The sequence below is a fragment of the Dermacentor albipictus genome, chromosome 2 (genome assembly GCF_038994185.2).
Source record: "Dermacentor albipictus isolate Rhodes 1998 colony chromosome 2, USDA_Dalb.pri_finalv2, whole genome shotgun sequence".
Taxonomy (NCBI): Eukaryota; Metazoa; Arthropoda; class Arachnida; order Ixodida; family Ixodidae; genus Dermacentor; species Dermacentor albipictus.
In genome coordinates this window covers 47899540-47913832 of record NC_091822.1, presented here as the reverse complement: position 1 = coordinate 47913832, position 14293 = coordinate 47899540, and the positions used below count along the sequence as shown (strand labels likewise).

Here is a 14293-nt window from a genome sequence, read left to right as displayed (position 1 = left end):
CATTGACCTCTCCTGTGGCACGCCATCACTTGCTAGGTTTTTTACTTGGGACGTTAGGGAAAACCCACGTGGCAGCAACCACTTCCCTATATTACTCAAGCCGATCGAAGCGCCTCCAACAATGCCAGCACGAAGGCAAAGATGGAAACTGGATAAAGCAGACTGGTCTCTTTTTTTGGAGAGCTCTGAAATAAGGATTGATGACGTCATCGCACTCAATATTGACGACTTATGTGAAGCAGTAACGAAACAAATTTTAGATGCAGCTGAAAACTCCATACCACTTTCACAAGGAAAGCTTCCACGTAGACCAAAACCGTGGTGGAATGATGCATGTGATAAAGCTCGTAGAAAACAAAACTGTGCATGGTCTCGATTAAACAGGTACCCAACATTTGAAAATTTATTGCTTTTTAAACAGAAGCGCAGTGAGGCTAGAAGGGAAAGACGGATAGCAAAAAGAACATCATGGGCGAAATATGTGAGCTCAATAAAGAGTCGCACAACAAGTAAATTAGTCTGGGAGAAAGTGAGAAAAATTGACGGTGTTCATACAGAATACACACTCCCCATATTTGACGAGGAAACGGATCTTAAAGGGCAAGGAAATATACTTGGCGAGCATTTTGCTGGAATTTCGAGTGATGCTCATTACACTCCCGAGTTTCTTAAGATAAAGGCCACTGCAGAAAAGAAAGATCTTCGGCTATCACTGAATAGTACTGAGCCATACAACTGTCCTTTTACAAAAACTGAACTCTTCGATGCGATATATTTAGGAAAGAGCCTTTCAGCAGGTCCGGACAACATACACTACGAAATGCTGCGACACCTACACGTGAACACATACGACACACTCCTTCACCTCTTCAACAGGTTGTGGGCGGAAGGCTATTTTCCAAAAGCATGGAAGAAGGCGATAGTTCTACCACTTCTAAAACCTGGAAAGGAACGCTCTGACCCAAACAGTTATCGCCCAATTGCCTTAACCAGTTGTTTAGGAAAAACATTTGAAAGAATGGTTAACAAACGGCTTGCACACCTTTTGGAAAGTAACGGGTTACTTGATCAGTACCAGTGTGGCTTTAGAGTCAATCGCAGTACAATCGACCAATTAGTCCGGTTGGAAACAAAAATTCGTGAATCTTTCGTCCAAAGGCAACATTGCGCCTCCGCTTTCTTTGACTTGTCAAAAGCATATGATACGACGTGGAGACATGGCATATTAATGGACCTGCACAGATACTGAATAAAAGGGCACATGCTTGTTATAATCAAAAGCTATTTGGAGGATAGAACATTTCAGGTGATGTTTGGACCAACTTTCTCCAACTGTTTTCTGCAGAAGAATGGAGTGCCGCAAGGTGGAGTATTGAGCGTTACACTATTTTTAGTGAAGCTCAATTCGATAACTACAGTTATTCCTTCTTCCTTAATGTATTCTTTATATGTCGATGACATTCAACTTTGTTTCTCCTCTTGTATTATGGCTACTTGCGAACGCCAACTCCAGTTGGGTGTAAACTCCATAGTGCGATGGGCAAACGAAAATGGTTTTAAATTTTGCGCAGAAAAAACAATATGCGTACATTTCAGTCAATACCGAAGGCTCACACCGGACCCAACATTACATATTAAAGGACAACAAATCACAGTAAAGAACGAACAGAAATTTCTTGGTATAATCTTTGACAAGAAACTCAACTTCAAAGCGCACATCGCTTACGCAAAACAGAAATCTCTGAAATCCATGAATTTAATAAAGCTCCTATCCCACCGATCATGGGGTTCAGACAGAATATGTCTGCTCCGAATATACAATGCAGTTGTCCGGTCACAATTAGACTACGGATGTTTTGTCTACGGCTCAGCTCGGAAGTCGGCTTTAGAGGTTCTTGATCCGGTGCATCATCTTGGACTACGTCTGTGTTCCGGCGCTTTTCGTACGTCCCCCGTACAAAGCTTGTATGCAGAAACCAACCAGCTGTCTTTGGAACACAGAAGACTTTTTCTTGGAAACATGTACATAATGAGAGTACTGTCCTGTTCAACGCATCCTTGTAGACTACTGTTTACAAGGCCGCGCTTTGAAATACATTTTAGCAACAAACCGGCAATCATTCCTTCCTTTTTTATCAGGTACCAAAAGCTCAATGCGGACATATGTTACGACGTAAGAAATAAATTCTTGCAAGATGAACCTTCTTTTGCTCCTTGGGAGATGAAACATGCGCAGTTCGACTTTAGGTTAACAAAAAACAGAAAACAATCTTCACCAAGAGAGGCGTTGCTAAGTGAATATTTAGAAATAGAATCAGAGTATAATTTTTGCATGAAATACTTTACAGATGGATCAGAAAGCAATGGCAATGTAGGCGCTGCAGTGACATCAAATCAATTTGAAAAACAAATAAGACTTCCAAGTCAGGCTACTGTCTTTACTGCAGAACTTTATGCCATTTCGTTAGCTCTTGAAGACATTCTGAGAAGAGGAAATAATCAATTGGTTATATTTAGCGACTCCTTGAGCTCTCTTCAAGCTCTCGCATCTAGGTTACCTTGTAGAAATAATCTGCTGAAGAAAATACGAAACCAATACACAAAATGCCACAAGAGAGCTTTAAATGTCACTTTCTGCTGGATTCCTAGTCGTGTAGGAATTCCCGGGAATGAAAGAGCAGATTTTATGGCAGGCCGTACCAAAGACTTGGAGCTACATGATGTTGGCCTACCTTGGCAAGACTATAAAGCCACTGTAAGAATAGCAGTTGAGAAACAATGGCAGAAAGTGTGGGATCAAGAAAAATTCAACAAGCTTCATTGCATTAAACCAACTTTAAAAGAATGGCGGAGTTGTCGCCATAGACAAAGATTTTATGAGGTTATATTATGTCGCTTGAGAATTGGTTACACAAGGCTGACGCATAGTTAGTTAATAACAAACAACAACCAACATGCCAACACTGCGGTGAAATTTTAACCGTGTTACACTTTTTAATAACATGTCCTGGCTTAGAAAAATGGAGGAAAATATATTTTAAGATCTTTTACGAGAAAAGAATCCCTATCCATCCCATGTTTTTATTGAGTGATGAACCACTCGTGCCATATGAAGATACTTTTAACTTTTTAAAAACCACAGGGATTCTACAAGAACTATAGCACATTTCAGGTTTTATATTTTTACTTGGCCATTTACACCATTTTACAGAATTTGAAGAAATAAGCTAATCCGAAAAACATGTGTTTGGCGCATTATAGTCTGCACGGCTGCTGCGCCATAAAAATTCTAAATCATCATCATCATCGTTACAAACAAGATGCTGCGCAACCTGGACGACGCTTCGATAGAGGCCCTAACAGACTACTTCAATGAATGCTGGCATTCGGGCAAGCTCCCCCGACAGTGGAAAACGGCTAGAACGATCCTGATTCCAAAACCGGGCAAACCACTGGACATCGGCAACCTGCGTCCCATCTCGCTGACGTCCTCCGTGGGCAAGGTGCTGGAGCACGTGGTCGGCAACCGTTGGCAGGAATACCTAGAGAAGGAAGGCCTCTATCCTGACACGATGATCGGCTTCCGGCGCAGACTCAGCACACAAGATGCCATGTTACAGCTCAAACAAGAAATCGTCGACAACAAGACACAAGACAGCAAAGTAATTCTGGGTCTCGATTTACAAAGTGCATTCGACAAAGTCAAACACTCAGCCATATTAGGACAAGTATCAAGGCTCAACATGGGGGTAACGAGCTACAATTACATTCAAGACTTCTTGACCAACCGCACGGTGGAACTGCACGCCGGAGACCTCAAGCTCCCCGAACACAAGCTCGGCAGTACGGGTACTCCACAGGGTTCAGTTATATCGCCGTTGCTCTTTAACCTCGTCATGATCGGGGTAGCGAGGGCAGTAGCGGGGACCGGCGTCCGGCATACGATCTACGCCGACGACATTACCCTGTGGGCGGCCGGCGGCACCGACGCCAGCATCGAGCAACAGCTGCAAGCGGCGGTTACCGCCATCGAGCAGCACCTTGATGGCACAGGCCTCATGTGCTCGCCCGCCAAATCCGAGCTGTTCGTCCTCACACCGGTTCGACCGGGACGGAAGCGCGCTCCTCTTCGCGAGTGTGATCACATCAAAATTGTGACTGCATCGGGGCAACGCATCCCCGAAGTTCCCAAGATCAGGGTCCTGGGCCTGCTGCTCAACAAGAGCGGCCGCAACGACGAGACCATCAACAAGCTTACCACCAAGGCAATGGACGCCATCCGGCTCATACATCGAGTCTCTGCACGACGGGCAGGCATGCGTGAGGACAGTCTCGTGCGCCTTGTCCAGTCGTTCGTGATTAGTCACATCGCCTACGTTGCGGCCTACCTTAATTGGCACGTCACTGACAGGACCAAGATCAACACGCTGATCAGACGGGCTTACAAGGCGGCGCTGGGTTTAATGGAGACCACGAGTACGGCTCGGCTCTTGCAGCTCGGCGTCCATAATACCCTAGAAGAAATAGCCGAGGCGCAGCTCAGCGCGCAATTCGAGCGCCTCTCTACCACCAAGACGGGCCGCAGTATACTGACGTCCCTGGGTTACAGCCCCCAAGCTCCCAGCCGGCAACCGTGCGAGATTACAGATGAGGCGCGGGCCCACATTTACGTGGACCCCATCCCGAAGAACATGCACCCAGAATACAACCAAGAACGGCGGCAGGCGCGGGCCAAGGCCCTCACTGAACAACACGCCCAAGACCCGCACGCCCGGTATGTGGACGCCGCGGAATACAAGCGGGAAGGCTTCGCGGCGGTGGTCGTTGCGGCGGCTACCGGCACCAAGACAACGGCGGCGAGCGTGCGGTGCACGAACGCCACAGACGCTGAGGAGGTTGCCATCGCTCTGGCGATCACCGAGGCCGAGTGTCGCACCGTGCTCAGCGACTCGAGGAATGCCGTGCGCAACTTTGCCAAGGGGCGAATATGCGCGCCGGCGGCCGCCATCATCGGCAAGCTCCAACTTCAAGACCGCGGCAGCACCGTCCGTATCAAGTGGTTCCCGGCGCACGCTGGCGAGTGTGCATCCTCACCGAACCACAACGAGACGGCTCATTCGGCGGCACGAGCGCTTACTTTCCGTGCCCCCGAGAGTGACCGTTCCGTGTGGTGGTTCGAAACCAAGGACAGAGTGACTAGTTATGCCGAAGTAACTAAGTGTTACCGCTTAGCTCGACGGACAATGCCGCCTCCCCACCCGGCACTCAGTCGGGAGGAGGCCGTAATCCTAAGACAAATACAGACCGCGTCACTCCTCGCCCCCGCAATGCTGCACGTGCTTCACCCAGAGCTCTATCCGAGTGGGCTGTGCGGTGTTTGTGCAGCGGGTCCGGCGGACCAATGGCATATCATGTGGGACTGTGCCAGGTTCCCGACGGCAGCTACCTCCAGGACTTACCCGCCAGAACTACAAGGTGCACTGCAGTCTGCAGACAAGGAATCACAACTATGGGCCGTCCAGCAGGCCTGGGGTGCGCTCGAGAAGCATAAGCCTCATGACCCACTACAAACGGGCCCAACTGGGCTAGTGCAGAGTAGGGCATAACCCCGGGTCGACGCTTGGCCAGCGTCACGACACGTTAAATCGTCGTTTGCCGGCACTTCATTAAAGTTATTCCTATCCTATCCTATGTCACATCATTTGACGAAGACGTCATCGCGTGTCGTTGCTTTTGGCATGATGAAGCCACCAGGTTACGTCAACAAATGATAATGTCACTTTATCACATAGCGGAAGGTTTGACGTGATGTCGTCACGCGACATTTGATGTGATCACGTAATCATGTTTCGTCATCATGGGATGATCTCGGAGTAAGTGCTAGACCTAAGTGCACAGCGTGCTGTTTCTCGAAGAGGCATCACATTACGTGATCATGTATTATCATCGCTTTACAATAACGTCGTCGTGTGACGTCACGTTTGACGTGAAGACGTCATCACATGATGTTATCAATACATATCATGGCGTGACGATCCCTTTATAACAGCGTTTGACGTGATGTTTTCACACACGACTATGTTGTAATGACATCATCATGCGACGTTTGTGATGACGTAAACGCGTTTCGTCACCACGTCAAACGTGACATCACCACTTGGTCACATGGGCTTTGGTACTGTCGGATGTTAACACCGGATTTTTCGCTTCACGGGCCATATAACGATTCTGTATAAAAAAGAGTACCCCCCTCAGAATTTGTAGCGGTGGTTTTCCACACCTTCGCCGAGCATTCACTTGCGCAGGGCGGGGATGGCGAGCCATATTTATTCACAGCCTAGCGCAAGACGATTGGTGCTATAATGCAGGTGTGTCATGCAAGCAGTCTCGAAGTTGCGCGGTGAGTGATTGCGTAATCAATGGAAACCTTTGCCGCGCTCGATTGTAGCATGGACATTTTGAAGTGTTGCATTCCAATAGCCTTGTTGGATTTCACGGCTAATGGCACTGCTCTCGCTTACAGTGACAGGTAGACAGCACCCATCTTGTCACTTTATTTTGAGACTGCAGTTCACTGTAACGATGAATGTAGCCCTGCGCGCATCCGCTTCTGTGTGTCCTTTCCCGTTTCTCTGCGGCATCACTTTGAGTTATACCGTTATATTATTTTCCTTTTTCTCAGACAAGGTCCACTCTCGTGGTATATTCGTGGTTGCAATTTTTATGTGCATATATGGTGCGTTATCGCATGCATTTTCAGCATTGCGGTGTTCATGATAAAGCCGCCGAGCCTTTCAAGGTAGCTATGTAGCGAAAACTTGCACTCAACGTCACAGCTGCCATTACATTACTTTCTTACCTGTTCAACGACTCGTCTCCGCCATTTTCGAATGCTAGAAATGCTAGCCATTTCTAGTTTCGAGTTTGAATGTTGTGCGTCTTTGTAAGCAAGACACGGATGATGAAATTAGATTGGATTACGGGGTTTAACGTGCCAAAATCATGATTTGCTTACGAGGTACGCGGTAGTGGGGGACTCCGGAATAAAATTTACCCTTAGGGCATCTTTAATGTGTTCCCAGAGGACGTGACACGGGTGTTGTCGCCTTTCACCCCATCGAAATGGGGCCGTCGTGGCCGGGATTTGATCTCGCGACCTCGTGTTGCGCTGCTGAGCACGATAGCCTCCGCCACCACGGAGGGTGAGGCTGAAATTAAGCAGTCGAATTGGACGGAGGTGAATGGGATGTTTTGGTATTTCTTTGAATCCTGTGGCCTAATCAACCAGGGCGAATTTTTCTTCAACTGCGAGGCTTTTCTTTCCAGGAAGCCGTATGGGTTTCCTTTGTAACAATTGCTACCAACGGGTGGATGTCTGATTGGATGTGCATGAGTGGATGTCCACGTATAGTCAAATTGCAATCCGACGCTGTCTTGTCTGTAGACGGTCTGTAAGTCGTACTTCACGAATTTTTCTGACGCGCGTTACTTTAGGAAATTCAATTCAGTAACGCCTCTGCGCCCCACGAAGGGCCAGCGGGTATCGGGGTGATATTCCCCCCCCCCCCCCCCCCCCTACAGGCATCCCGGGCCCGCTGCCGCCGATACCGAATTTTCTGCGAAACGGGGTCGCGATAAATACTGTCGCGTTAAGAGGGCGTACAGATGCTGCCAGTTAGGGGCACAATTGATTGTTGCGCACAGTAGAGGAGCCGCCGCTCCCTGGCGGTCGTCATTGAACAACAATAAAGAGGAGGTGACGAAAAAGAGGGATCGTCGTTACTACAGTCGACAATACTGCCAAACGACATTCCACGATTCCACCGAACTCGCGCTCAGCGCTGTCTTTGCTCGCGATAACGCTACAGTCGGCGTATCGGCTTTCTCCCTGAAATCCGCAGCGTAATATGCAGTCGCGTGTACAATACCCAAATGAAAGGCTAGGCGATCATTTTTTTTTTTTTTACAATGAAGCAGTACACTCCGCTCATGGTGGATGTCCGTCCTCTACGCGTCGCGTCGACACGATGAAATTTTGGCCTCCAATTTCGTGCAAATGTTCTGTAACACTCAATGTAATGTAGGTATCTTGGAAAGAATTATGCAGAAATTAGCGGCGAAGACGACTCGAACATTACTCCTAGCTTGCGCTGCGTTCTTTTTAATACATAGTCCACTCTGAAGTTGTATATATCGTGGAATTCCCGTCTGCTGTCAATTCATTAGCTTCTACGGGAAGGAAATGCTATATCGTCCGCTACATAAAACTCTAGTCCTTGCAAGTTTAATTCTGCTCATTGACTACAAAGTATGCCCTATTGCAAATCACAAACGTGTGTTTTCTTTCGTGAACTCCTTTGACTGCGCCTTGGTCTACGCATATGGTCACTCGCGTCCAGGCTCGGTTTTGCAGAGACCTGCGTCCTATGCACACTGTTATTACCAGTTGGCATTGTGTATTTTATAATGATAATAATAATACCTAAACATACATACATGCTTCGATTGAGGTAAAACACACGACAGCTTCGCTGATTGAACACCACCCTCCCTTCAAGAAACATGCTGCTTTCAGCATAAGAAATATTTGCAACCTGGTTGTCTGATCTCTTACAGCATTTGCAAAAAATAAATGCCACTCTTAACATTCAAGGATTCATGTGCACTAGAACCTGAGCCAATAACCTCTTCTACTTCATTGTTAATAGTTTCCTTGCCAATAAAAAGAAAAAAAAACATCAGGAATACACATTTTTCACTCTGTGGTCACTTTTGTGTTCATGGCTCTTAACTTGAAACAGCATGTAGTTCTGCAAGGTATTGTTCACAAAAGTTCAAATTCTGGTCTATATACACTCTTAAAGGCACCCCCCCCCCTCCCCGCCTCCATTTTTTAAAATTTTTTATACGTCTTTCTATCATGCGAGTGCTTTTAGGGCGACATGAGCAGAGTCTACCAGCGCAAAGACGAGAAACTGGTGACCTTGCCTAAAAAAGTAATTCCAGTACTGCACAATACGATTGTGCATTGAGACAAACTATAATCTTAGCCGTGACCCCCCAACCTGTTTTCACGGTTGTCAACAATTTCCTAGACTTGTAAAAAGTCTCCTGCGCAAACGGCACGCCTTGCTGTAATTGCGATTACACGCCTCCTCCTTTCCAGACGAAGAGCGAGCACAAAGGTATAGCGAGAATTCATACGAGCAATTCATGTCTTTCGAGTTCGCTCAAACTTGCCTACTGAGAAGGGATGTATTGTTGTCATCAGTCACGCTTAAATACTTGAGAAATCGTCGAGACTTCACAGGTATTCTGGGTGGGGCGATATTATCCCCGACTGTAGACTGGTATGGGGGTGCGACGAAATACTTCTGTGCAATAGTCTGTAGTCTTGAGTACGCTTTCGCGCATGCGCAGCAAAGTTCTAGTGACTGCTGTTCAAAAGACGCATTTTACCATAGGCGGCATTCACTTCAAGGCTACCGTACTCTGCAGTACGGCTAGCTTGTGGTTTTCTAGTGCCGTGTGGTCGTGGTCCTGCATTAATTCTTCACAACCGCCATGGATATCGACGCTGTGCTTCGAGCAGCCGAGGAGAAGATCAGAGAGATTAACGGCAGCAAACAAGATGTCGGTATACACAGGCGCCTCCTGCTGGACAACTTCGTGAGAGTAATTCTTGGCAATGGCCGCAACAGGCGACAACCCCGCAGCCGAAAGCGAACGGGTGGTGGTGATCCGAGCTCCAAAGCCAAGAAGCAGCGCCATAAGAAGGAGCGGACATCTTCAGGTACACGCCAACGCGGAAAGCATCACGGACAACTTCCTGAAGGTGGGCAAATTTCTAAATATTTCCTCTCCGACATCATTTAGACATTTGTGCCGCAGAAGCTTAAATGTTAATCTCACTGCCACTAATACATATTGTTTCACATAGCTGTGGATAATGGGTAAACAAGTCGGTGGTCTCTCTTGAAGACTTGACGGTTGAGTGAGGTTAAAGCTCATGTGTCTGCATCAGCATTTCTAGAGTGTACCCAGGAAAGTGCCGTGGTTGCGATAACACTTACCGATCACGACTCATGCGAACACTAAGACATTTAAAGATCACTCGTACTCGCAGGCCTGCAGAGCAGTTTATGGTTTGGCTAGGGCGATATATTGCGGCATATTGTGTTATGTCGAGATAACCGACTGCTCTAACATAACCGCTTGCTAAGGGTACACGTAAATAGCATTCGGAAGTAGGACTTCTAAGACAATTTATGGCAGGCGCATACTTCAGTGGGGCACGGATGCGCAACATTCACGCATGGTTAACGTCGCCACGTGGTTTGTTCAAAAATGAACGATGCGCGTTCGCCCTCGAAGCAGCGGACAACTGCAGCTGTTTTGGACGCACGGCGGTGAAGCGCGGCCGACGTGCCTACTAAGTAGAAAAAAATGTGGAATATTCCAAAAAAAGAATTCTATTGAAACGAATATTAGGAGAGGTTAGAGCCTTTATTGCGGCACCGGTTACTCCTGGGCCCTGGACTGAGAGCTCCACCCTCGCCGGTATACCTTCTTTGTGGCAATAAAGTTTTTCATTCCTTGTCACATAGCAAAGGAAACAAATATGCGTAAATTGGGACAGTAATTGCACACAATGTGGCACTCGGTGGTGCACAAGGTGTATAGAAACTACAGCCTAACAGTACATGAATCGCGAAGTTTTGTACTTGAGTTGCGCACACATTCGCATATACCAAGACAGATATTTTGAATAGCCAAACACGCAACAGATGGAATTACACTGCAAGCACACAGCACAGTCACATATTGTGTAAAAATTACAATCGCAACGGAAATCAATTTTTAACCCACAACAACATTTATATAATTAATTTACCTTATTAGGATCAACTGAAACTTAATATTTCCCCAAAATGTTGGTGTCCTCGGAGAAAGTTCTTCAAACCAAGAAGGGCTCTTTTTTGAAGGCACGCAGTTGGGCATGGACCAAGTATCTTTTTTTGAGTGAATGGTCTTCTGTCTAAAAGCAAAATATTTGTTTGCAAGAGCCATCGCTGTGGATCGTATTTTGTGCGCTCGAGGAGGAGGTTCTTTATTGCGCACGAAATTGGTCGTAAAACAAAAAGAAAAAAAATGCCTGGAGGACAAATTGGGACAAAACAAAGCTCTAAACCTGTTTGCCTGAAATGAATAGCGAGAAGTCAGCGCTGAAAATAGCCGGCACAGTATTGCGAAGCTCAAGCTCTTTGAAAAGATATTTACTGTATTTCTTCGTTTCGCAATCCTTCGAGTATTCCGCGTATTTTGCCAGTTTTGTTACTAACTGTAAACGTGAACAAGTACTGAGGAAAAGTTTGGTTTCTCTGAAATTTCCAGCGAATATTGCGTGCTTCAGCCAGCTTATAATCGCATATTAAAATATGAAAAAATCCGCACGCGAGTTTTAGTGTAAGTGCAATGTCCACATTTCACTCAGGACGTATTCGAGGTTCGACGTCCGTGTAACTGTGAGGGGGCCATTCCTTGTAAAGTGAACAAAGGGGAAGGCGGGTGGGTGCATGAACCAGCGAAGGTGGGTAGTGGCGGGCATGAAAAATTGAGAATAAAGAGGTCTGTGGACAAGGCCGCCGACAGGGCCGCCTATCAGTCACATGTCAACGGCCGCGTGTGAGCCGGTGCGTCAACGGCGTGCACAGCAGCGTTCTATTACCTGCTTCGCTGGTGGTCGTGGGCTATCCTGTCTCTGAAAGAGATAATAGGAGAAAGGCCGGTGCTCGTGAAATATATACATATATATATATAACACTCCCAGGGTTCTACTAGTACACATAAATACCCAAAAAAAAGTGGATGGGGAAACGCCGCCGCGGTAGCTCAATTGGTAGAGCATCGCACGCGACATGCGAAGGTTGTGGGTTCGGTTCCCACCTGCGGCAAGTTGTTTTTTCATTCACTTTAACTTCCATTAGTTTATCATTACTTTATTTCATTTATTAAGCACATGCAATTTCCCCTATGTTGTACTTGGTGTCAGTGTTTGTTGGCTTCTCATTATATGACTATATATATATATATATATACACTGAAAGGCCCACATAACCCCGCAGGGGCGTCTGTGCAAGCAGGCGTTTGGTGTGTTGCGACACCACGGACCCGAGCACATGAGGGTTGGACCCTCCCGCGTGTAGCCGTGCGCGGCTTAGCCGTGTCTGGGGAAAAGGGGATCCTGGGGGTTGAGCCGATGCTGGGTGTTTGAACCTTTAAGGCCCCCCGGCGGAGGCAACACACCCCTTTGGCCTCGGCTTCACGTAGACGGCACCCCCGGACTGACCCACCCGGGGGAAATCGGCAGTCGCCTTTTCCTGTCCTCCTCTCCAATCTTCGTCTTTTTCTCCCGTCTTTTTCATCTTTCCTGTCTTCTCATCACTTCTCCTCACTTCCTAGTTTCCCGGCGGCAAGGGTTAACCTTGTGTAGCTGGCCAGCCTTGGTTATGCTGTATTTGGTTATAGCAGCGATGTACGGCTGGCGTTGGCAGGGTTTCTATAGCAGGAGCTCCTGTCACGTCCCCCTGTTGGGCTCCATGGTGGGTGGTTGGCATCGCGGCCGAAAACCCAATTGTACTTATGGAAAACGCTTTTCCTAAACTCCCTGATCGCCCTCAGAAACGAGGGCGCACCGAAGAGGTCTTTCAGTTTTTCGGACGCCAAGTCCACAATTTTCCACGTTTTCATGTCATCCACTCAGAAAAACCAGCTAAACAAGTACGAACAATCTCCCCTTTCCTTGTCTCTAAGTCTCTTACCGAAGTTTTTGGCCCAGGATATAAGGTGTCGAGGATGGCTAGCGGTGACCTCCTCTTGGAGCTCCGCGACCAGAAGCAATTTGAGAAGCTGCCACAGCTAGTATCATTTGGGGAGACCCAAGTAGTAGTAACCCCGCACCGCACGATGAATACCTCCCGCGGCGTTGTCTCCGACGATGATTTGCTAGAGCTCACTGAGGCTGAACTTTTGGAGGGCTTCAGTGAACAAAATGTCATAAACGTCAAAAGAATCAAGATGAGGCGAGACGGTAAAGAAATTGCGACCAAACACATAATACTCACATTCAATTCAAGTGTCCTGCCCGAGTCAATCGAGGCTGGGTACATCAAGCTTCGTGTAAGACCGTACGTGCCAAATCCCTTGAGATGTTTCAAATGCCAGCGTTTCGGCCACAGCTCGCAGAGCTGCCGAGGCCGCCAAACATGTGCGAAATGTAGTGCCCTTGAACACGCCACTGAAGCATGTAATAACTCTCTCCACTGTGTAAACTGTGACGGGGATCACGCCGCGTACTCGCGGTCGTGCCCCTCCTGGAAGAAGGAAAAAGAAATAGTAACTATAAAAGTGATAGAGAATATATCATTCAAGGAGGCACGCAGGCGGGTTGCATACCTGCCAAAGAAAAGCTTTGCCGAAGTGGCGCGTCAGGGGGCAGCGTCACAACGGCCTCCGGCGACTGTCCGACCCACACGCAGTGAGTCGGCAGTTACGCCATCTGCCCCCGCGGCGGTTACAGCTAGCGCTGCTCCGTCAACCGAGGAGAAGGGACCGTCGACCCCGAAGGTGGGCGCAGCCGAGGCTGCCTCAACCTCCAAGGTCCCTTCCAGCGCTGGCAACGGCCGGCGCAGCCAAATTTCCCAGGGAGCCCCATCGACCTCCGGGCTGGTGGGCGCAGGGGTCTTGCCCTCCAAGGCGGGACCCTCTCGGGAAACTTCTCGCTCGCAAGAGCAGGTGTCCGGCGCCTCACAAGAGACAATGGACATTACACCTATCCTCAAGGCGCATCCGGCGCCTAAGGAGCGGCGAGGTTCTCTCGAACGCTTCAAAAAGAGCAAAACCCCGGTTACAGGGCCTCGAAAGGGCTCTGTAATCTAAGACATCCCTTCCGTTTTCGTAAACACAGCACCAATTTAATATAAAATATGGATACACAAATCATTCAATGGAACGTCAGAGGTCTACTTAGGAATCTTGATGATGTTCAAGAACTCATCCATAAACACAATCCAAAAGTGCTGTGTTTACAGGAGACACACTTAAAATCTACACACACAAACTTTCTCCGAAAGCACGTTACGTTTCGCAAAGACCGCGAGGATGCTGTCGCAGCATCTGGCGGTGTAGCTATTGCTGACAAAAGTGTAGCGTGTCAGCATCTAAAGCTCCAAACGTCACTTGAGGCCGTGGCCGTTCGAGCCGTACTTTTAAATAAACTCATTACAATCTGTTC

General features: G+C 47.7%; 1 long non-coding RNA gene across 6 annotated transcripts in view; it reads left to right on the top strand.

Annotated features, from left to right (window-relative positions):
- LOC139055932 (uncharacterized) overlaps nucleotides 1-14293 on the top strand; it is a 79239-nt gene that overhangs the window by 45591 nt on the left and 19355 nt on the right. For 3 of the 6 annotated variants that reach the window (XR_011512010.1, XR_011512009.1, XR_011512008.1), the window contains one exon: nucleotides 9648-9835. This is a non-coding gene — a long non-coding RNA (uncharacterized lncRNA). Of the gene's footprint in view, nucleotides 1-9592; nucleotides 9836-14293 lie in introns of all 6 variants that reach the window. The other 3 variants (XR_011512013.1, XR_011512011.1, XR_011512012.1) reach the window with 2 other exon arrangements.